This window comes from Canis lupus, chromosome 5, assembly GCF_003254725.2.
Source record: "Canis lupus dingo isolate Sandy chromosome 5, ASM325472v2, whole genome shotgun sequence".
NCBI lineage: Eukaryota > Metazoa > Chordata > Mammalia > Carnivora > Canidae > Canis > Canis lupus.
In genome coordinates this window covers 88671866-88694556 of record NC_064247.1, presented here as the reverse complement: position 1 = coordinate 88694556, position 22691 = coordinate 88671866, and the positions used below count along the sequence as shown (strand labels likewise).

The following is a 22691-nucleotide window of genomic DNA, read 5'->3' as shown; positions in this document are numbered from 1 at the left end:
ATGTATATAGCTAAGGATTCAGTTGTGTTATTGGCCTCTTCATGCATGGGGTAAGAGGAAAAATAAGAGATGTAGGTGGGCCAAAGAAAGATTAAAGAGGCAGGAGGAAAAGCAGGACAGGAATTTGTTATGGAAACCTAGTTTTTGGTTATAGGTGTCAAGGTTGAAGAAGACAAAAGCTAAGGGGATTGGTAAAAATAAAGTCATTTCTGAGAGAGAGGACTACTCTGATACAACTGGGATCACAAACACGAACTCAGAAAAATTATTTTATGATATTTCCCACAGACTCAATAATATAAAAGACCAGGATCCCTATGAACTAGAGCTGAACAGTTTCCTGAAGTGTGATGTTTGGCAGGGAGTAAATGGCAACAATAGACTTTGGGCCTAGATTTGTCTGGATCAAGGTCCAGTAAGAGTCAATATTTCCAAAGCATGAGCCCAGTTGTGAGAAATTCAAATATGATGATTTTTCCCTTTTCTTCAGGAGTCATCAATAACAGTTGAGATCAACAGTTATTACGTAACTAACATTTTGGTAAATCCCTAGTTAGATACTTAACACATTTTTTAAAAGGCATAGATTAAGTGGGGGAAAGATGCCACAGATCAAGAAGCAAACACATTTTATAATTCCTGGGTCCTACTTTGACAAAGTGTTTAGTGAATGCAAGCTCAGTTGTTCAGGGGTCCAATTTATACAACTATAGACTGACCATGCAAAGAGTAAAATATCGTGTTTTCTGTACCTTTTAGAGTTAAATGGAGCTGAAGGGGCTTTCTTTTTTCCTTAAAAGTGATTATATAAAACAAATATTTACAGTAATTTTTGAAAGTTTGGTTCAGTGCAAAAAAATAAAACAACTTCTAAGACAAAGGAGACAAATGGCTAAATTAAGACAGTTGAATGGTTAAAATGTAGATCACACAAGATCAAAAAGTGTGGTTAAATTGCTCACAGATATCACAGTAAAAGAGGAATATTTTATTGCCAAATAATTAACTCTCTCTTTAAGTGTACTTTTTTTCTGTACAGGTAAATTTAAAAATCTTATTGGGTCTTTTATTTTCCATCAGAAAAATATGTTGTCAGATTAAGTCTTTATCATCTATGTACAGAGTTGTCACAGTTGTTTGTTTACTTTCATTTATAAACATGTCCAATAGGGGCCATACTTGAGTTTGCAGATCTACTTATTATTTATATGGAGCGGGCAGACAGGTGAAAGAGTGAAGACATGGACTTCTATAGCTCACTGAATAATAGCTATAGTTAACATTTATTGAGCATTTTCTAAGTGTCAGGGACTGTGTTAATGCTTTAAGTGGATTGTCTGCTTCAATTAACTCTATGAATTAAATGTGAGAAAACTGAAATGTGGAGAGTTTAATTTAATTTCCCAGAATCAAATAATTAGGAAGGGAGTAGGCTAAGATTCAAAACAGCTAGAATCTACACTCCTATTTATTATTTATTTATTTATTTATTTGTTTACTTTTTTTTTTTTTTAAGTTTGATACCAAGTATGGAGCCAGGCAAGGGGTTTGAACTCATGACCCTGAGATCCAAACCTGAGCCAACAGGGCATGACCCCGGGGTCCCAGGATCGAGTCCCACATTGGGCTTTCTCCGTGGAGGCTGCTTCTCCCTCTGCCTGTGTCTCTGCCTCTCTCTGTGTCTCTCATGAAGAAATAAATAAAATCCTTGAAAAAAAAAAAAAAAACCTGAGCCAAGATAAAGAGTCAGATGCTCAAGCAACTGAGCCACTCAGGCACCCCTAGAATTGACATCAACAGTAATAGAATTCATTTTCTTATCAACTTAAAGACAATTTGCTAGTTTAGGCTTTCACACCCACTGGTTGCCAGACCAGTGTAAACTTAACATTGAAAAAATTTTGGTATTTCTTAAATTTGCATCTATGACCTTCTCTGTAGAGAATGAATTTTCTAACAGTAGAAGACATTTTTTTTAATGAGCTTATGTCATCAGTAACTGACAGCTTTGTAACATGATTTTTATTATTAATAATGGTGACAACAGCAATATTAAAAAATAAGATAAAAACACAACATGTACTGAGCATTGACATATGTCTGAGTGATATTTGAAGAATATCTGTGGTTTTTGCTTTTTTCATTGGGTATTTGCTACTCTAGTCAGTCCAAATATTTAGTAAGATGCCTTTCTCTCTTCGTTCTCTTTCAAACTATGTTGGCCACAAGGAAAATACTTGGCCCAAGCTCAAATAATCAATATTTCTCTTCTAAGCATTTGAATCTTGAACATAAAAATAGAAGGTAATTGGAGTTGTGTCATTAAGAATTACCCTAGAGATGGCCATGAGTTCCCATGTCTGAGATACCCAGAACTATTTGTGATTTTCTTATAACCTGATTATTTAACTATTTCTAAGACTCTAGAAATTCCTCCGCATATTTCAAATAAGTTTATGGCTATTTTATTTTGTATGGTTTTGTTATTACTACAATGCTGTAGTTAGACCTATTTGGTTGCAAGTGAAAGAATATAATTCCGGCTCAATACTTGTGGTTGGGGTCCCAATCTTAGGCTCAGCAGATAAAACTAGAGCTCAAAAAAGTTAAATGGAAAGGTAGACCCAGATATATCAGTTCTTAATGCCAAAATTATTATTCGATGTCCAGAAGGTGAAAAGTTTGTGATTTTACTCCACTTACAAGGCAACAGGTTAGTCTGCTACTGTATTATGGATACCGGGTGAAGACATGAGACTCCTGGCTCAGAGACAAAGGATGTTATTACTCACAGTAAAAGCAGTAACCAGAGCTTTATGTTTGTTTGTGTTGGTTCCCCTCTTGCCAATTCCAAGGAGTGCATTATAGGACAGATACTCTAGATTATGGGATTTACCACTTTCATAGTAAGTGGAAGCCAGTTTGCATTTTTTAAAAAGATTTTATTTATTTATTTGGTAGAAAGAGAGAATGAGAGAGCACTAGTAGGAATAGTGGCAGAGGGAGAGAGAGAACCTGGCTCTCTGCTGAGCAGGGAGCCCAGCCCAGGCTCCCTGCAAGTTTGCTTTTGTTGGGGGTAGGGAGTAGCGGGAAGAGACATTACCTCATTGCCCCAGGTTGCTTCTCCTTAGAAATATTTCAGGGCCTATCCAGGCTGGTTAATAGGCACAGACTTGGTGAATAGTGCAAGAAGCACAAGAGAGAGATCATGGAATCATAGTTGGTTTGATATGCTATTGACATCTTGGTTTTGATGCCTTAGACAGAAGCAATGCAGGATCCTAATAATAAAGTGATATATGTGTACACATAGTTGTAGACATATTGAAAAATAAAACCGTAATTATTACCAATGGATATTTTAGTAACAGATATTTAGTGAGTATCTGCTTCAGTCCAGATACCCTGATTGATGCCACGAATACAGGGATAAACAAAGTAGATTTGGCTCCTGGTTCAAGGGGGTTGCCATCTAGTGATATTTCTGGACAAAAATCCTAATTCGTGGGAGATTTAAGTGAAGTTTGTGCAGTACTTTACCAAGCGGGTCCTTTCCTGTTCACTCTTTCATGTGATCCTAAAAATAATCTAGAGATAGTGTATTTATATGAATCGTGGTCCAACAAAGAAGGAAACTAAGGCTTAGAGTAGTAAATGATTTGACAACAATTGTACTTCTAGCAACTGAGTCAACATTCACAAAATACTTCTTAGAAATCTTATTTATTCGTTCAATATATATTTATTGGCCTCTATGTGCTAAGTACTGTGTCATGTACAGAGTGTACAAAGGAGTTGTTATTTGAGCCTCCTAGGTTCCATAATATCATAAGATACTTTTCCATACTGTCCGGCCAATATCGAATACTTTTCTTTCCTTTATCTGGTAAATTCTCTATCTTGTATATTGATAATCCTCAACAAAGCCTTCCAGACCCTCCACTGGCCCCGCGAACTTCTGCCTTGCGGAATACATCACCGTTAGAATCATATACTTACTTACGTGTCTGTTTCCTGGATATGTGGATTCCTAATTAGACAAGATGCTCTCTGAGCAGAGAGGCTGACTGTGTTTCCTTTTTTGACTATGTCTTAGTATGTAGTAGTTTCTGATACGTACTCTGTACCCAACTACTTCAATGAATTTACGAGTGACTCGTAAAAGTAAAGACAGCTTATAGTAGTTATTTAATTTTCAGACTGTGACAGGTATTATTAAGTCTATTTTTCAGGAGAAGAAAAGTAGATTCGAGGAGCTTAACAGAGTTCCCGTTGCTAATAACTGAAAGAGCAGGGATTGAAACCAGGTGTGCCTGGCATTCAAGCCAGTGTTTCCAACGACCTCGGCAAAGATTTTATTCTTGTCCTCAAGGGAATCCTTTCTCATCAAGTGGATTTTTCCCCCATTTGTACCTGCATGCAACTTGCAGATTGTCTTTCTCACAGATTCATAGCTCGATCCCCAGCTTTATGCTTCCTTTCCTCCTATCTCCAGCTAAATGTCCAAACAACACACAGCAGGAGGTGATCAGGAAGGAAAGGCTGGCAAGGGAAGAATCTGTAATTAAGCAAACGAGCAATAGCAGACAGTATCCACGAGCAGCACCACCTGGACCGTCCTTCTAGCCAATGCAAATGTGACCTTCCAGAGCCCTGGGTGTGGGGGTGTTGGAGCTTTAGCTGCCATAGCAGAAATCACTTGGGGGGAGAAGTGAGGAGGACTGGAGAGAGATGACTTTGTTACATGGACCATTGTTCCCTGGGCAGCCTGGCCTTCAAAGGCCTGCTGCTGTTTTGTACGTTCAGAAGCAATTTGGAAAATGCCGTCGTGTCAACTTTATTTCCTTGCTCTCTAGGGGTACTCAGTGGTTGCCCATAAATAATCCCCTCTGAGACTAAAAATCACTGTAAGGTGTTCACTGCACTGAGCTTAACTTCAAACGTATAGAAGCCAGAATTTTTGTTGAATTTTCATTTATAAAGTTTATTGATTTTTTTCTAATTATAAAAGAAATGCACACTCATTGTAAAAAAAAAAACTTCAAATTCTAGACAAGTATCAAACAAATGAAAAAAATCTGTAATCCAAGTTTTGTTTTATATTCATTGCATAATTCACTCCAAGTTTCTTAAGAAATATTTTGAAGTTTGTCTCTTAAATGTTTACTAAAACGTAGTGTTTTCTTAGGAGATGGAGCACATGAAGCATTACGTATATTAAGGAGCATTAGCACCTTGTATTATGTTTTCTTCTGACTCCAATACACAAAGTAGAATCTCGGTGTGTGAGAGTGCTATGACTGCTATTGCCAGAGCTCGTGAGTTTTAAGTCAGGCTTCACATTTATTCAGTTTTATTCTCTCCTGGACCTGCCAACCAAGTCCTTTCCAGAGCTGTCTGCATATTTATAGCCTTCAAATAACTGTAAAACCCATTCTCCAAGAGAATGGTATTTTCTTGGGGATGACATCTCTGTAGCCCCCAAGTGTCCAGGAAAGAAAGAGTCAATGAAAGAAAGAATTTGGCAAATGAATGAATAGGTTTATGAATGGATGTGAAGAGTTCTTTTAGACTCTTAGTAGATACATCTTACTTTTAATTTTTTCCCCACAATTTACTAAACAGGTGTGAAATACTTTTATAGTGGTTCTCAAACCAGGGGTGATTTTGTCTCCTGGGAGACTTTTTTGCAAGATGACATCTGGCATTTTTGTTTTCACAACTAGGGGATGGGTGTTCTACTGCACCTAGTGGGTAAAAGCCAGGGACATGGCTAGACACCCTAAAATGCACAGGATGTTCCCCCACACAACAGAGAATTATCAAATTGTTCATTACCTAAATGTCAATAGTGTTGAGGGTGGGAAACCCTGCTTTAGCATAAAGCTGGCTATATTTCATTGGTTTCATATGGGAGAGTAGGAGAGCAGAGAGGACTGTCAGCAAAGTGAATACCTACAGGTCAAACATGGAGGATTCTTGTGTGAAGATAAGCAAGATTGTAAAAGTGACAATAAAACAATGCCATCTTTTTGATTAAGAAAAAAAAATCATCCTCTTTCTTGGCACAGATGGTCTTAGGCCTGTAAATCTGCCAGTCTGTCCGTAATCACATGAAGAAAATGGATGATTTAAAGCAGTTATAAGGTTTATCTTGCAGAAGGAAAGTGTGGGCGTCTGAAGAAGAATAGTAAACATAAATTCTGTTTTACATTTGAGAAGCAAAGCCATTTAGAGTACGACAGAGCTTCCATCTGAACTATGGCTGAAAGGGAGGTATAAGATATGGTCAATGATCTTAAATGATTTATGAGGATTTCTGTAAAAGAAATACAAAGGCCTGGGTAAAGCCAGACCTTCCTGATGTGCCATAATAGAATTTTATACTGTTTTTCTCACAGTCAAATAAAGTTCAGTAGTATAGATAGATTGTTACCTTGTATTAATACTTTTTGGTCTGCCTGTCAGAATGCTTTATTCAACAAGACAGATTTATATTTCACAAGGAAATGATTTCGAAAGCTCTTCCGTTAATAATTTTTCATTGAGAGAAAAGCCAGATTTCAGTCATTCCACCCATAGATTGAGAGATTAGTCTAGAGTGAGCTCTGCACATAAAATACTTTTTTTTGGTATTTAAATAAGGAATAGCATTTTAATGGCTGTGAAAGAGAACATAGAAAAATGACTGCTCTCTTTACATAAAATTCTACTTTGGTTGTCCTTTGGTTTTCTATCCATGAAATCAGCTGATGGAGAATATCCCTAACAATTCCTAGTTCTCAGGCACACAGCTGCTGATGTAACGTGTTTGATTTGCACAAATGTGCAAGGTACCCCAACAAAGTACCTAGGGGAAAAGACTCATAAATAGGAAGAATTAATGTGCTGTTCTCTCAGAACAAAATTTATTCTTTCTTCCTTTCTCTCTTTCTATCTAGTAATCAACTCTTTTAGTTCTTCAGCAAATCATTATGGAGCGCCCACCTGGTTCCCAGGACTGTTCTAGGATCAGAGAGTATGACTATGAAAGGGAAAATAAAGCACACATACAAAAAAAACTCTATTTCTATATCCTGAGCACATGTCCTGGGTCCTGAGTGGATGTAGTTGCCAAGCTCACAGGAAGGAGAATTTGTATGTAGAGAAGAATGGCATATTGGAAAAGAACGGGATTAAAAATTGGGACCCTGGCTTTGATCCAGTATTATGGATCATCAGTTCTGTGACTTTGATTAAAACCTTTAACTTTTTCAATAAGGTTATTTTCCAATGTAAAGTTGAAGTCCAATATGAGATTCCTCATTTAAGGGAAGGGTGGCTTCCAACAGATATTTGATTCAAGTCCATACAATAACCAATTTATTGAGTAACTACACTGACCTAAGTATATAGTGACTGGCAGTGAAAACTGAGATACAAAAGGGAATAAATCTTTGCCATTAAGGAAATAACAAGAAAAACAAATAAATGAACTCTTACTTGACTGTTAAGCTAAAGAAAACCTGTTATCATGACATTTGACGTAATAGAAGAAAACTTTATGCCTCATTCCCTGGTGAGTATGTATATATATGTGTTTATATGTTTTATACATATGTGCAGAAGCTTGCTTGCTTGCTTATTTATTTATTTATTTATTTACTTACTTACTTACTTATTTATGAGAGTATGAGCAGGGGAGGGAGAAAGGGAGAGTGAGAGAGAACCTTAAGCAGACTCCATGCTCAATGTGGAGCTTGCTGCAGGGCTTGATCTCACAATGGTGAGATCATGACCTGAGCTGAAATCAAGGGATGCTCAGACTGAGCCACCTGGGCACCCCAGAAGCTAATTATTTAAATAGACCTTTAGTGAACCATTGTCTGCTTGCCTTTTCAGATCCACTTTCTACCCTTTACCTCTCTGTTTTGTGCCATAAGACACTGACCTGTATAGATTATACCCATGGAAAGGAGAGTAGAGAGTGTTTGAGATATTTAATCTCCTGGATCCTTTCCGTGACTCACTGCAGGCTTGTTCCCTCTTTCAACCAATGTTCTCAGCTGGCACACAATGGCTCTCTGCACAGTCCTGTCCATTTTTTAACAAAACTTCTTCTCTTCTTACCCAGTCAGTACTAGGGGTCGAAATAGAGCTCCAGGGCACTGTAATATCTTTCATGGGTTCTATATTCTCATTCTCACATTTTAAAATAGCCTCCTTACTAAAGTCTCCTCAAAGTGTCATATTTTCTGCTTGATATAGACTTTCTACTTTACATATACTCCATATTACCACTTTCTACTTTACGTATACTCCATATTACCTTATAGTACTATGTCCATGTTAAGCAGTTGTTTATTGAACATTTATTATGTGTCAGCCAATTCAAGTACTATGTAAATTTTCCCTTTTAACATTTTGATAAGAAATAATAACTTCCTTATTAGAATCTATGCAATTTTACTAAGATCTACAAAGTCCATGATATTTGTATCAATTTCTGCTCATAATAGGAATGATGTTGCATATAAGGCTATGGAAAATTTGAAGGCAATGGAGCTGATATTGGGAAGTAGACAGGGGCCTAATTATGATAAAGGGGATGGTGATCATGATAATGATGACAATACTGGTGGTGGTGATGACGATAAAGGTTAGAAAACTTAAAATTTATAAAGCATATGCTGAGCTAAGTATGTGGCTTATCTTATTTAATTTTTTACAGTGAATGTATGACATATTGCTAAGGCCATTTTTCATATAAGGTTCCACAAACTTCCTATTTTGTTATCCTCTCCCACACCTTAGCACTACTCCATTTAGCTCTTATTCTTTTCAGTATCAAGTGAATTTCTGTCTGTCTTTCCTAGAAACTCTCTTCTTAGTCCCTGGATAATTGCCTTCCTCAGGCTTCAGTGAGCCACTAGGAAGATCTTGTTGATGTAGATTGGCCAAGAAACAAATTAAAACACCTTTTAAGAGAGTGGAGGTAGTGTTTCAATTTATTAAAATTAAATAAAATTATTTAAATACCAATGCAGATATTTATACAGGTAGCTTTTACAAAATTGATATATAACTTACATATGATATTGTATTAGTAGATATACAACATAATGATTTAATATATAGGTAGCTTTTGCTCAAAAGCTGTCACTGTTAAAAAAAATTTAAAAAGTACTAGTACTAGATATGATTGGAAAGACCAAAAAAAAAAAAAATTGTAAGCCATTGTACTTTATAGAGTTCAACTCCACATTTGATGTTTGAATAGAACCATCCTTCCCATAAATATCCTTACACATTTAGATTACAGAGCAGGGCTTTGAAGTCTCAGCCAGAATGCTAATTTAATTATGTCTATCATTGCAACTGAGTGACCTTTGGTAAGTTATTGAATGTCTCTGAGACTCGGTCTTCATCCCCTAAATCCTACCTCCTAAGACTACAGAGAAGATGAAATAAGTCACTACGTAAAGCATTTAGCACATAACGAGAGATCAAAAAAATAGTGTTGAAACTTTCTATTTCTAGTATGAATTTTTAATATTAATAATCATGCAGAGGTCAAAAATTAAATAACTTTGCAAACGAACTCAGAAGATACCCGAGCTTTCCCCCAGTCTCTAACTGAACTTCTCATGATTAGATTGCTTTGAATGGCACAGACACATGCAAGATATTAGGCCGTGTATGACAGTGGGCGAGGCACCACTTTAGAATGGGATTTCTTGGGTAATCTTGGGCAGATCACTTAACTACTCTCTGCCTCATTTTTTCTAATATATGAAGTAAATATCATGATAAACTAATAATGAATAAGACTGCACAAAATGCCTATTATGTGATTTAATAAAAAAAGTCTTAATAAAACAAACCTTTCAAAGAAAATAAATAAATATCATGATAGAGCTATGGTATGGAGTTGCAGTGAAAATTAAATTAGCAAATGCATGTAAACAACTTAAACTAGAGCATTGCCTAGATCTAATAAAAGCTTAATTAATATTTTTCATTTATTATTATTTGCCCCCTTATTTCCCAGCTAATACAGTGAAATAAGCCATGTTAGATAAAACAAAACACCTCCCTGAAGATATTGGAGAAAAAACATAACACACATACCTTCAATAAGATCAGAGGCAAAGGTGGAGAGTATATATTTAAGATATTTAAAGTATTTTTCAAGAGCCAGTGAGGAAACAGATTGACTTTCCAAAGTTAATAATAAAGTGATTGCTTCATTGGTTACTGACCTTGTGGTTATGAGAGAATCATTTAAATTTTTCAGAATGTGAATTATTTCATCAGTAAATGGAAATAATATACATCTCAATATTAAGTAAGATAATGTGTAGATCTGTAATATTTTGCTATATTTATCTACCCTACAGCCATTGCACTTAATCAATTTCTTTTATTTTTTAGTTCTTGCCTTAGCCATTATTTCCTCTCATTGCTTTCCCTTAGCAGAGGATACCTGCAAGAGTCTGTTGGGAAGACATGGAATTGTAGAAAAAGTAGTAAATGCCCATAGGCAACCCTCAACAAGAGAGGAACGGGGTTATGGGTTATCTTTTCCTTTCATGCCTCCAGGAAATAATTCTATATAGTCTTTAAAGTTCCAGTGGGACTGTTATGGCCAACTGGATAAGGTACTTTTTTCCTTGGTTTCCTTCCCTCTTTTATTTTATTCTCTTCTAGTCCTGGCTCCTGCTTCCCAAGATCACCTCCCAGATAAGCCACTTGTACACAAGCTCCTTTCCCAAACCCTACGTGGAAGCTAAGAAAGGAGTCCTTAGATTCAATCAAAATACTGTAGTGGATTTGCTTGACCTACCTCATGTTCAGTATCCTGGCATTTTGTGAGAAAGATAATCAGGAATTGGCAAATTTAGGCTTATCTAATGTTTTTTGTTTGCAAGATGGAAAAGCAACTCTGGCTCTCTGAAGTCCAAAGGGAATTTATAGAAAAGAGATAGGGTGCCACAATGCTAAAATTTTTATCTCTGGAAGGTCAACAGCCGGGAGAATTCTTGGAACATTAGGAGCAGAAATTTATGGGGCATCTTTCAAGTATCATGATAAGGTGCCTCAGAGGCAACTGTTTCTGTCTTTGTCATACTCTGAAAGGGAAGACTGCCTAGCTGCAGATCCCAGTGTTTATCCATTGGATCCCTTATTTTAGACCCCAAAGAATTCTAGAATTGAAGAAAGGCAAATCACAAAGGTCAAAATTGCGGGCAGATATAACGCCTAACCCAATTGTAAATCCAGCATTTCTCGTTTCTTGTTTTATGACTTTCAGCCAATCATTCTCCCTGTCCAGTAATCTCTGGAAGAGGGATAAATGCAACCAAGTTAAATTTATGGTTTCTACCAGCTATGACTTATTTTTTAAAATATGCCCTGTAATTTTGTTCTTGCTGGATAATAGGTATTCTAGTCTTGACATCTTTTTTTTCTGCCTCAGTAGCTATTTATGCTTGAAATATTCTGATGTCATTTTATTTGACTACTGAAAGCTCAGCTAACATACCCATAATGTCTAGAGTTTGCAAATAAAAATTAAACTCTAAATTCACACAAGTGGGGAGTTGATAGCTAGGAGACAGTGATGACTGAGGATATATGTATGAGAAGGTCAATATTGTTATTTCTTTTTCCAATTTATATCAATTTCTCCAGCTTTTTCCAGATTCCTAAAAGTCAGACCATCAGAATACAAACTATATTGCTCCTTTCGTCCTCAACATTTACTGAGAGTTAAGGTGATAATGAATTGAATAATGTGAAAATGCCTTTCATAAAACTGCAATTAAGTATGTTATTTCTTGGTTGACTTGATGTCTTCAAAAGGAAGTCCAAAGAAAAAAGAACATGTGAAAGTGCCTACTTTCATTTGCTTTCAACATTTACTGAGCAATTGCTATTTGCCAAACCTTGTCCTGTGATAGTAACCTCATTGTATTCATTATTGCCTTCCTTGAACCAACCCAAGATCATGTCATATCCATGAAGGCCCTTTTCCTTTCCTTCTAGAATCATCCCCTCTACTATCTTTTCCCTTTTCTTTTCCTTCTTTGTTCTTGGCTCCTGTAATGCTCCATATCTTCATCCCAATCATTTCTTCTTTAGATAGATTTATTGGATATTTCCTATCAAAAAAAAAAAAAAAGGTAGTGGGTAGAGATTTATATGATGAGTCAAAATATTTGTGTTTTTTTCTTTTTCTTTTTTTTTTTTTGAATTAGCAATTAGAAAATATAGAGGATATGTATATTTTTTTTAACCCAAAGCAGTACCTGTATTAATTCTGGTTCTGAATGTGTTCATTCCTTCTGTGTTTTTTTTTTTTTTTTTTTTTTATTAACTTACCACAGGTTTATGTCTCATTTTACCTATGCTTTCATCTACAGAATTCTCATGCCCCTTTGAAGCCAGATGGGGCATAAATCTTAAATAAATAAACGAGTAAAAAGTATGATAAAAGATCACTATCCTGGTTAGTTTATACCATAAAATGAATCCAATAAGCGTATAAATATATGTGAATTCTGAAATAAAATACCATCTGCTTTTGTAGGAAAAAAACACATTAATTTTATATCACAACATGTTATCCTTTGCAAATTCAATTCAGTGACAGAAATAAAGTATCTAAGTATGAGGAATGCTCAAATTATCTTCCTGCTTCTGCCAAATTAAAAAAAATCGTATTATTATTATTATTATATTTTTTTTGCAATAATGTGCATTTAACTGAGTTAGATTTTCAAGTCCAGAACTGGCAGATTTCCCCAGAGTTGCATCAGATATCAGGATTATTAACATTACAAAGAGCACCACTGTCCTACAGTGTCCCCTTTATCATTTCGAGCAGCTGCCTCAAGGCAACACATTTAACCTTGGGAAATGCGATAGAAAATCTGGGTAGTCAAAATCTGCCAGTAGATTCCCTCAACTGGGATCTACTGTAAAGCTTTATTTAGCTGCAAAAAGGGAAAATGATGAAACTCTTATTATCATTTGGATGTTTATCATTTCCATTCATCCTTTCTAAATTCCTTGAATACTGTTGCTTTTACTTATAAACAGTGATATTCCATTTGCTGGTAGGACATTGTGTTCCCCACTGAGAATGTAAATAAAGGAATAAAGGTCTCCTGAGAAAGATGTGGTAAATATTTTAAAATAAATGTCTAGATTATTTCCTTCCAGGTGTTTTAGAGTAAGATGCTTTGATTTTGTGTGTGTGTGTGTGTGTGTGTGTGTGTGTGTGGAATTTTAGTTTATTTTATATTTTGGCTGAAAAAGGCTGTTGTTTACATGATTACTTGCTAAAAGTTAGAAAGCCATTGGAAACAGGACTGGTGCCTGGATAATGTAAAGTCATGCCCAAAAACAACTGGTGGCAGAACCTTGGACATGAATCTTTAAAAAGCAAACTTGGTGAACATTCTCCAGAGACTTAAAGCTTTTATAGCTTTGATCTAGTAATTTCAGTTCTGGGAATCTACCCTATGCAGATATTTTGTTTGTGAAGAGAATGGGCTACCTGGTGCTGGAATCTTTTTTTATTTTTATTTTTATTTTATTTTATTTTATTATTATTTATTTTTTATTTTTTATTTTTTGGAATCTTTTAATTCTTAAAATAACCCTATTAATTCAATATTACAAATGAGGACATTGAGGCACAGAGTTTTGGCAGCTGTCCAGTATCCCACAGATAGGAAATAAAGAATCAGGTCTTCAACCTTGGGGATCTAACTACTGTCAGTGTTTGAACACCAAAATCATTGGATGTTGTACAGCATTTTATCTCCTAAAATATGTGTTACCATTGTATTTATGGTGATCCAAAAGTCAAAAAATAAATAAATAGAATGGTTAAGTAAATTATGTTTATGTAAAATTATATAAACAAAGTTTGTATATTGGCAGCTTTAAAAATAATCCTAAATGTAAATGTAGGATAAAAACCTTTTTTTTAAGCTACATATAGCAAATAAATAAATAAATTAAATTAAATTTAAAAAATGTCAATATGGATTGTATTTAAGTTGTGCGAATATGTTTGACTATCTTTATTCCATTTTTTCTATATTTTCTGTTATAATGAGTATGTTATTATAGAAATGATAAATATATTTTTAAAAATTGACATTTAAAAAATACCCATCAAGGACATTGGAAATATGTTTTTTATCTTTTTTAAGTTGAAAATCCCCTACTTTCATTTATAGGTCACTCCATACTTGCAAAAAAAGAGAAAATATTGACTTTCATCTTCATTTTCAGTTGGTATATCAAGAATCATAGGACTTTTTGATACCAGGGTCAATGTACTAATCTATCTGGAAGGTTAGAGAAAGAACAAACTGCCTCAGATTACAGAGGTTTAGATTTACAAAAATTTCAGGTTATGTACACTTAGTGACATCTGGTGTCACACTTCATGCTAAACCTAGGGTTTAAGAAATACTTTATCATTTCCATTTTAAGATCATGGCTATTTGTATCTGTGATCTGTTTACTTAAATATCACCATTTGAGTATAATTCTCACCTAAGAAAGCTAAGAAAGAATGCACTATTCTGTATTTAATTCATAATAAAACTTACAAGCTCTGGCATTTACCCTAAGAAATGAAACTGCTGGAGCAACCTGATCAGTTAGCCAATTTACAGTATATTTTATTGCAGCTCCATTGAAAGAAAAAAAATAAACTACCTATTTTAGTCAGATGTAAATCCCTCCCCTTGAGTGGCATATCTCTGATCCACAAGTTTGAGGTGAAATCTCATTCTATATTTTGTCCTTGGGCCCCATATTACAGATCCCATTTTCTTACTTCCCAGCTCAAACCTTATCTTTGATTGAGATTTACCCACTATAGGCTGATTGAGATTTACCCACTATAGGCTGATCTGTCCTGCCCCCACCAGAAAGTTTATCTTCTTTTGTTTTTCAATTCTATGTTTCTCCCAGTATGAATTGTGTTTCTCATTATTTTGTCCACCAAATTAAGCCTTAAAAAAGCTTACGTTGGCTTCTCTTTTGTATAGATCAGTGCTGCCCAATAGAACTTTCTGCAGTGGTGGAAATGTTCTAATATTCACGCTGTCCAATATGGTAGCCACTAACCACGTGTGACTGTTGAGCCCTTGAAATGTGGCTCATGCAACCGAAGAACCAGATTTTTAACTTTGTTTAATTTTAATTAATTTAAATGGAAGTAACTCCATGTGGCTGGTGACGACCATATTGGACAGGACATATTTAGCATATCCTTGTTGATTAATGAGGTCCTAATTTATTATTATGTTTCGAGAGAAAATGGAACACACTGGAACATTAATTTATTTTCATATTCCATTGATAGTCTCCCCCTTTTTCTATAGCATTTCCATCATTTCTTCTTTCTTCTCTTCCATTGTTCTTCTCTCCTTCCCTCTCTGCAAGATCTTTGATACTCGTTTAGCAGTGTGGAGGTAGGAAATCTTGAGGACATATGGAAGAAATAGTGATTGCTTGCTCACAAATGGAGAGCATTGACTACAGAGAAAGCTCAAAACTTTCCTTCTCTTTTAATCAACTCCACTTTCTAAGAGGAGGAGTTCTGTCCAAGGACAACATAATATAAGTTTGACAGGAGTATCCTCCAAGGTATGTGATATTCATGAATCCAGACTAGCTAATAAATTCTCTTCATCGTGTAAGCTAGTTTGAAATTGGTTTCTATCAACTAAAAAAGTTCTCCCTAATTCAAAAGGTTAGCATGAAGATCATTTGAATGATACATGTGAAATAGTATGGCACTATGATTACTTAAAAGATACTATTTTTTTCCCTTGAATTTCCTCTGATACTATGCATCATGATAGGCTCTTTTACTGCATTCATTCACCTAGCACATTCATGGAAATCCTATGATTCTTATATTTTCAGAAAAGAAATATACTGTAGAGTCCATGGTGCTTCCAAATGCTCTTTCTTCTATTTCTCTTAAATACTCTGATACCTGCAAGTTGTTTTTGGATTTTATTAAGTACATCATTGATATCTTCCTCTGGCTTGATGCCACGCGACAGGCTATCAGATCTGCTTCAGTTTGGTGGTTTTCATGCTGGGCACAGATGTCGGCATCTCTTTGCCTTCATTTCAGTGAATCCGATGCTACTGGCAAGACATTAGAGGTGAGCCAGAGAATAACTGGGGTTTCTCTTTAGCAAAGAAGATGTGGAAAGATCATCTCCCAGCCCTTTTCTCTATCCCAGCTGTTTTTTGGGCAGTTCCTCCATTTCGCTAATGAAACGTCAGATTTTTTTTTCTTTATTTTTCCTATTCACATGCCCCAGCATGTAGAGGGGAAGCTGAATCGTCCCACTTTTTATTACATTACTTGCTGTTTTAGCACAATACTGTGTTTGAAGTTGCAGCACAAAGAGACAGCTGTTACACAGAAGGCATATGCCCTGCCTGCCGGGAACTGACTCTCCAGATTCATCCCTGAGCTGTAGACTGTGAATCAACTTATTAGTCTTTCCTAAAAGGCAAATGCAAGTGGAAGGACTGTCCTCTTCAGTTATTCAATTGACTAGTGTTTGTCTCAGTAGTGATTTGGAATTGCAGGGTGGCAACCAAGAGAAGCTGAAAATAGACTACTCACAGCAAAGGGTAGGATATTGGAAGGTCCCAAAAGGGTCAAGGGTCAAGGATACTACACAAGATGAACAGGGAAAAAATGTAAAAGTCCTTCAAATAAGTAAATAATAAATAATTAGGATGGGGAAATAAAATTTATAAATGGGAAAAATAAGCCATCATCATACTTGCTGGAATGCTAAAAAAATATATTAATATAAAACCAAACAATTTAACATATCTTTGGACCATGTTTATAGATAAGGAAGGCCATAAGGTTGATAGTAGTGATAAGATGTTCATTTTCCTGTTGGTAATGCTTAAAGTTTATTTATTTATTTTCTAAAAGATTATTTATTTATTTATTTATTGAAAGAGATGGAGTGGGAGAGAGAGCACATGAGCAAGGGGGAGGGGCAGAGGGAGAGGGAGAAGCAGACTCCCTGCTGAGCAGTGAGCCCAACATAGGGCTGGATCCCAGGACCCAGGTATCAGGACCTGAGCTGAAGGCAGATGCTTAACCAACTGAGCCACCCAGGCACCTCAGTAGCACTCAAAGTACAGTAGGAACTCTGTGTTGTGCTAACATAACCTTATTTACCCATCATGATTTCATGAGATAGGTATTATTGATCCCACTTTACATATGAGTTAACTGAGGCTCAGAGTAGATAAAAACTTGACTACACTTGTAAAGAGTTGGAATCATACCCAGGGGTGTCTGACCCCAAGCCTATCACCTTAACCCGTGTTGTGATGCCGCTATGGAATGGTGACCCTTGTATCACCATAACTAGCAAGGCTGTGCGACTAGTCCTCCTTAGGCAGCAAGATCTAATCTCTTAGCTTCACGATCTCCTTCATGTTACCTCTTGTCTCTCTTTTTTCTGTGAGCTTCACTTTTTCTTCCTTTGTTTGGTGTCTTACTTCATTGTCTTACATGAAAATGGGGAAGGAGGACAAGAATACTTGGAGCAGGAGGAGGACATTGCTAAGTAAAGTGTTGTATGATATGTTGGATTGAAGAACGTCAGTGGGGTGTGAGAAAACTGGCAAGAGCTTGATTTATTTAGCAGTAGGGGGAAGATTGAACTATTTAATGACTAAAGAAGGATAAAGAGAACCAAAATATCTTAAGTAACAAATTTCTTTGCTTTTTTTACTTGCTGTAAATAAATAAATATTGTTTAAATAAATATTGGTTCTTTTAGGGGTTTGATAATAACTCAATATTGTTGTGCCATCTGAAATTATTTTTCCTAGAGCACTTTTAAAGATTTTATTATGAACATGAAAAAAAAGATTTTATTATGGAAGTGAAGACATACTGTATGACTGGGTAGCTCTGCTGGGAGTGATTTGGGGGGAAAAGTGGCTTAGGATTTGTTTCTTTATTGTGATTATTTTTTGGGAAGAGGTTAACTTCTTATTTTAGAAGCAAACCATTCAGTCTTTCAATTTCTCAATCTCTGTAAGAGTAAATGTTGTCAACTTTCAGAGTGTGTTTGATTTCAGATGAATATCCTGAAGCTTTGGAATTGAAGATAAAAAAATATTCTTGTGGACAAAAGATCTTGATTTTTTCTGTGTTTTTTTTTTAAATTGAGGTAGAATTCACATAACATAAAATCCATGATTCTAACCGCTGTAAAGTATATAATTCATTGGCTTTTAATAAAGCCAATGAATTATAATAAATTAAATTAAATAATTTAATTTAAATACAATTAAAAATATTGTATTGTAAATACAATATTTACAATGTTGTAAAACCGCCATTACCACCTACTTTCAGAAAATTTTCATGTTCCTAAAAAAGAAACTGCAATACCTATTAAGCAGTCATTCCCCATTCTCTCTCCCACCCCCAGCCCATGGGGACCATCAGTTTGCTGTCTCTGTGAATTTGCTTACTTAAGATTATTCATATATGGAATTTATATATGGAATTATACAATATAAGGCCTTTTGTGTTTGGTTTCTTTTACCTAGCATGTTTTTACAGTTCATCTATGTTGTGGTATGTACTTTCATGCTTTAATAGAGTTAAAGAAGTCAAACTTTCCCACATAGATCAAAAACTAAAAGCATTAATTTTCATGTGATCTTGGATACAATTAGGGAGTTTTCTTTTTTCATAGCACCTGTGCCCATCCAACAACAGTATTTTATTATATTTCTAATATATATAGAGGGAGATGCTAATTTTAAACAAACATAAAAAAAATACATTTTCCTCACTAGAGTAATAAAGAGTAAAGAGATAAATAACTAATGGACACTGGAGAATAAAAGATAAGAGAAATTCAATATGACAGAAATTCAAGATAAACATAGATATTGCAGCTGAGGCTAAGACTTGTAATTGTAGTTTGAGCTTCTTGGAAGACAGTGTGACAAGGGAGTCATACCTCTGCCATCTGATGAGATCAAAGAGTTTATGTTGCTTGGCCTACACTCTGAGAGGAGTACAATATGTGGATGCTCAGATAAGGAATGCTCAATCACTTCATGGAAAATATCCTTAAAAGTTCACAAACATGTTCTTCCCTCAGCTGCCATTTGCCTTGACCCATTTGTCTGGTTGTCCAGTGCCCACATGAGCTTTTTCAACAGTTGAAGGATTTTCAAGATTGCTTTCCTTTGCCAGGACACCACCTCAACCCCAGACCATATCCCTCATCTTGGGTTGATCGGTCCCATGTTCTAGAGTTCACCAGACTTGTAATAAGCAAGTTTTGTTTCATTGAGTTGAGTTTTGTACGTTTACTATGTAAACTGTGCTAACTAAGGAAGCTGAGATACTAAAATCAGCCGGGACATGGTCCTTGTCCAGGAAGAGTTGATATTCAGTGGGAGAGAGCAACAGGTAAACAAGCTAGAACAATGCATCACCGTGAGGGACCACAGCACATGCAGGGGAAGACACAGTGTGCTCAGGCTCCAGGGCAGTCTAGTGTCGTTGTGGAGTTGTGTCTTCCTTTCATCTCTAGCAAGTCAGAGAGTAAGGAATAAGCCAAAGACAAACCACAGGATTCACTCAGGACCACTTTTTGTTTGTTCACCAGACCTATGACTGACTTTCTCCCCTTCTCTCCAATCACTGGTTTGATAGTCCAGCTTTTGCAGAACAATCTCAATATTCCTCATGCTGTTTAGCACGTGTATCCCTTTATATTAGTCAGTACCTCAGATACTCATCTTCTCTTTAACTTTCCTGTTGCAACTCTTTTTTTTTTTATTCCAACTCTTCCTCTAACACATTTTCTTTAATTTTTGTTTTAAAGATGTTATTTATTTATTCATGAGAGACACACAGACAGAGAGAGAGGCAGAGACACAGGCAGAGGGAGAAGCAGGCTCCACGCAGGGAGCCCCATGTGGGACTCGATCCCAGGACCAGGATCCCGGGTCACACCCTGAACTGAAGGCAGGTGCTCAACCGCTGAGCCACCCAGGCGTCCCATCTTCTAGCACAGTTTCATGTGCAGGATACTCGACATAGAGCCTGACATATTTTAGACTCTCAATGCATTATTAAATGAATATGTTAGCACTTAGTGTAGTATTTAAATGTTCTCTGGAGTCTGAAATCCTCGGGTTCTATACCTGACTCCATTACATGTCAGCTACTAGTTAGTAACCTCGGCAAGTTATTTAGCTTTTCTGAGCTTCAAGGGCCTCATCTGTAAAATCAGGATAAAAATCACCATTTTATAAGCATAAGGCTATGCTAGCATGCAATACAATGATTATATGTGTCAAATGCCTGGCTTATAGTAAATGCTTAATAAATACCTGCAACTCAACATCTATTATTGCAACTCATCTTGAAATTCTCTGGACTATTTGTTCACACTTTTGATCGATTAGAGGCTCTTCTATGGTAAAATTCATTACGTTTGAGTCTAATTTTTTGGTTAGCAGCAGGATTTAATGTTTTCTTTTTGTTAAATTTTGTATTTATATTTGTCTGGAATAATAAAATTCTAGCGGTGTCTCCCTTATTATTATGAAAATAAAATAAATGAATGAAATTATGTACTTATTCATATAATTCATCTATTATGTAGGAGACACTAGGTAGTTTACCTAAGATACAATGGTGAACAATATAGACAAAAACTCCTGCCCTCTTGGATCTTACATCCAGTACTTACCGGAGCTAACATGTATAAAGGGCTTATCTCACCTGCCAGGAATTTCCCAGAGCTCTTTATAGATATCACTTCATTTATGATACCACTTATATATGGAATCTAAAAAAAAAAAGAAACATTAATAAAACACTGGAGTAAAATGTCAGGGGATAGGAATGGGGGATAAGATTGAGTTTAAGAGCACAAACCTGTAACAAATACTAAAATAGCCATAAATATTTAAAGTACAGTTTATTGAACATAGACAAAAATATTGTACTTTAAGTATGTGTTTTTAATATCATTACAAGAATAACCATATTACAATATATAAATGTATCAAGAAACAGGAGATATACCTTACATATACACAATATTACAAATTTACCCAAGAAAAACTGCATGTCAAATATATCCAATCAAAAAAGTCACCTCATTATGAAGGAGATTATATTGTTATCCCCGTTTTTACAAATAGAGAAACCGAAGCACAAAGAGACCAGGCATTGTGTCCAAGATCCTTTTGTGTTGCAGTGAGTGACAGTTGAGAATTTAACTCAGGCAGTTTGGTTCCAGAGCCATGCTTTTATGCTCTTATTCTATGTAAATGAGTTTCAGGTAGTGAGATTTGCTGAAAAGGCAAATAAGGGGGAAAATAGGACAGCTTTTTGCTTAACTAATGTTGACCGTCATCAATTTGATACCAAAGGGTAACTGAATAGAGAATTGAAAGAAGAAAAAAGCCCTTATAATCAAGATGGCTAGAGAGTACTTGGCTTTAAAAAAACGAAAGAGCCATAAACATCTAGGCTCTTTCTTCAGTGCCTCTGAAAGACAGTTAAAATAAAATCCCAATAATGTTATTTTTAAAAGGGTAGAAAACCTCTCCAGAAAGCACTAACTACCCTGTGAGAATTGAGGAGGCCATTAAGGTAAATGCCCAGACGTCAATTTGCATCTGAGAAAAGGTTTTCAATACACAATTGTCTTCTTGCTTCATCTGTACTGGTGACATCATCTGCCTGTGATGAAAAAAGCCTCCAAACTGCAAAGATGGGATTTAGCCCACAATGGAGTCTCCATCTTTTATTTCTGTGCAAACCTTAATATTTATCAATGTGAATCACATACACATACACAGCAGAATGCCTGGGGTGGATTAGGTGCTTGATATAAGTTTATCTTATATTTTTATTTTAGGCAAATTCTAGATAAAAATAACATTTTAGTGAAAGACAAAGCCATCACATTTTATAATAGTTGTATTTAAATCCATTTCCAAAATTATGTTCTTCCCATCTTCCCTGCCAATGTAAGTTATTCCATTATTTTAAAAAAACTAGAAATAAATTTTATTGTAGTATGACTTAATTTCCTTTCCCCACCATCCCATACCTTTACTTTGCACCAGCGTCTTCATATTTATTGCATATTTATCACTCCATCATTTTATATGTCACGCTTAAAACTGGCTTAGTCAAGGAAAACATCCCCAACAAGCTCAGGTCCAGGTACAGTTTCTTCTTTGAACTCTTTTTGTATGATTGTCTAGATTTCTTAACAACCAGATGAGCAAGTCTAATGGGGAGTGCTAAAAAACATAATTTATCCGAGTAAATTTGAAGATCAAATTGGTTTCGGGCAGCCTGGGTGGCTCAGTGGCTTAGCACCTGCCTTCAGCCCAGGGCCTGATCCTGGAGACTTGGGATCGAGTCCCACATCAGGCTCCCTGCATGGAGCCTGCTTCTCCCTCTGCCTGTGTCTCTGCCTCTCTCTCTCTCTGTGTCTCTCATGAATAAATAAATAAAATCTTAAAAAAAAAAGAAAAGATCAAATTGGTTTTACTAAATGATTCATGAGCTCTTCCGAGTTGCAGAAAGGGATCCAAAGAGTATGAAAAAGAGGGAAATTATCAGC

The 22691-nt window shown here is 35.7% G+C and overlaps 1 long non-coding RNA gene across 1 annotated transcript; it reads right to left on the bottom strand.

Moving 5' to 3' along the window:
• Nucleotides 1-9147: 9147 nt before the first annotated feature.
• Nucleotides 9148-21314, bottom strand: LOC112647588 (uncharacterized). The gene is made up of 3 exons (XR_003128359.3): nucleotides 21207-21314; nucleotides 20796-20894; nucleotides 9148-12143 (listed from the first exon to the last, which is right to left on the bottom strand). It is a non-coding gene; the product is annotated as an uncharacterized LOC112647588 (long non-coding RNA).
• Nucleotides 21315-22691: the final 1377 nt, after the last annotated feature.